This window comes from Propithecus coquereli, unplaced genomic scaffold, assembly GCF_000956105.1.
Source record: "Propithecus coquereli isolate 6110/MARCELLA unplaced genomic scaffold, Pcoq_1.0 Scaffold56, whole genome shotgun sequence".
Classification (NCBI taxonomy): domain Eukaryota; kingdom Metazoa; phylum Chordata; class Mammalia; order Primates; family Indriidae; genus Propithecus; species Propithecus coquereli.
The window spans coordinates 2,464,544-2,467,108 of record NW_012151507.1 but is presented as its reverse complement, the minus strand read 5'-3'; the positions used below and the strand labels follow the sequence as shown (position 1 = coordinate 2,467,108).

General features: G+C 46.1%; 1 protein-coding gene across 1 annotated transcript in view; it reads right to left on the bottom strand.

Moving 5' to 3' along the window:
- ATP1B1 (ATPase, Na+/K+ transporting, beta 1 polypeptide) overlaps window positions 1-2,565 on the bottom strand; it is a 35,521-nt gene that overhangs the window by 13,947 nt on the left and 19,009 nt on the right. The gene's annotated exons all lie outside the window — the stretch shown is intronic.

Here is a 2,565-nt window from a genome sequence, read left to right as displayed (position 1 = left end):
ACCAGAATGCTAACAGAATGTATACGAGCCTGGTGTGAGACTTGGAGAGTATCACCCAACAAACTGAAAAGAAAGTAGCCCTAGAAGGTCATGCTGAGAGTAGACATGGTAGGACCCAGATTGCAAAGTATGTGTCAGTCATTGTCCCCTTTGGCCTGGCATCAGCTGGCCTTCCTAGCAGTTTGTGTCTGGCTTTCTGGCTACCTCTGGATTGCTCTTCCAGTTGCTAAAGGTTCCATTTCCTTGATGAGTGCATAAGGAACAGTGATGCTACTTCTCAGAGTCTTGCAGCGGAAAAAGAAAAGGAGAGGCCAAGAACGGTGGCTCATTCCTATAATCCTAGCACTTTGGGAGGCCGAGGTGGGAGGGGGTTGCTTGAGGCTAGCAGTTTGAGAGCAGCCTGGCAACACAGTGAGACTCCATCTCTACAAAAGTCAGTCGGGTGTGGTGGCGAACGCCTGCAGTCCCAGCTACTGGAGAGGCTGAGGCAGGAGGATTGCCTGAGCCCACGAGTTCAAGGCTGCAGTGAGCTATGACGTACGACAATGCCACTGTACTCCAGCTTGGGCAACAGAGCGAGACTATGTCTCAAAAAGAAAAAGGACAGAAAGAAGAGAAGGAGGAATTATGCGGAATGTTTTCCAATCCAAGTCTACAGTTTCCACTATTAAAAGTGACCAGGTGACACCAAAGCACCGGCAATTCTCACTCAGTCCTCTGGGCTCTTTACTAACAAAATAACCCTGCTAGTGCATTCTGCAGGAGCCTAGGAGCCATGGTCAAAACTGAGTTCATGTTCACCCAGATACCTACACTAACCCTTCTCGTTCGCCAGCACCTGTGTTGTTAACATCATCTACGATCTGATTTGTGGGGACAGTAGGTATCACTGTTACATGCAGTGGTACCACTGGCCCAGAAACGAGTGACACAATTGGTCTCGTATCTTTCTAGATAGGGCAAATGAGGAATAATGAAAACCAGTCATGGAATCGTACCACTTTCTACCTGAAAGTCCCAATCCTTCAGTAAGCACAGCTCACGATCTAAGCCCTGTCAAGTGTATACACCATGTGAAGAAACGCAGGTCAAGGGTGCTTAAAGAATCTTGACTTTGTTCTTTACAGAGAAGCATCAGAAACTGATGAAACCAAGAATACACTGGACAGTTAAGCACTGGGTCTTAGGCTCTTGTGACTTGCCCAGCAGGATTAGACCCTGGACCAAAGTCTCCGCCTGTCCTTTCTACTTGAAGTGATGCAGAACGTTGGCAGAAGGAGCCAAGGAATGACAGACGATCCCCGGGAAGCTCGGCTGTGTCTTACTCTCTCCCGAGGGGCAACATTTCCCTCTCTAGAGTCTCTGAGGGGGTCTCAGAAGGTGGTAACTAACATAAGCCTTCGTGGCCATTCCTATAAGATACCCAACTTCTGATCCAAATGTTGTTTCCAGAAAAGCAGCATAAATGGTTTGGGTTTAGGTCACGTAATCAGCTCTTTTGAAGATTTCCCCAGGGAGCGCAAACACACCTACATATATGCATATACATAAATAGAAGTCCAGGAGGCCACCCCACGGTCAGGCGGCCATGGCTTCCTTGACAGACCTTCTGCTCTCCTTCCTCCCGTTTCTTTGAGGTCTCTCACTGTCATCCACTACCTCTGCCTCCTCTCTTTTCTTTGTCCAGAGCCTGACGGCCCCAAGAATTCCTCCTCCTGGAAACCACCACAGATCGGCCCCCTGGCCTGTTCTGTTCTGGAGAGTTCTCTGATGAGATCTTCTCCAAACCATTAGGAAAATTCGTCTTCTCAACAGTTATTTCTCTAAAGCAATTCGATACTCACAAGAGGTAGAAGGTCCTTTGAAAAGATGTACAAATCCTTTAAATAATTTACTATACGTTTATCAGACTACTGCTAAGAAGAGATAGAAAATAAGAGATCAGATTTGGCAACTCCTTTATTACAGCTGGTCCCTGATTTATAACATTTGCCTTATTATGATTTTTCGACTTTATGATAGGTCTACTGGGGTATTAAATGCATTTCTGACTTACAAACTTACAATGGGTTATCAGGACGTAGCCCCATGGGAAGTCCAGCAGCGTCTGTATTTTGAGTCCACAGGCAAATTCCCCGACCATGACATTCTCCAAAGGCTGCACAAACCCCTCTGCTGACCACGGTTCTTGTCAGCCGTGTCCGCGCTAATGGATACTTTCTGCTTGTCCCTCTTCCCACTGCCCACTCCCCTTCAAGCTGTTAGTTACAACTTTGGACAAGGATGAGCTTTGTTTGCAGTAATAACTCTCTGAGGCCAAAGACAGAGGAACATCCAATCACTGGCTTATGGTTTCAAATTATATTCCAGGAAACAAATCTAACCTTTTGCCTGGCCAGTCTTCTGAACTTGAATTTACATCAACCAAGCCAAGCACTAGACAACCTCATTCTGATACGACCATTTGCCTGGAACTACACACAATTATTTAGTAAAGCCACCTAGAAGGATTGAAGTAACAACTTGGGTATGTGATATTTGATTTTTAAATAGGTGTTCCAACTT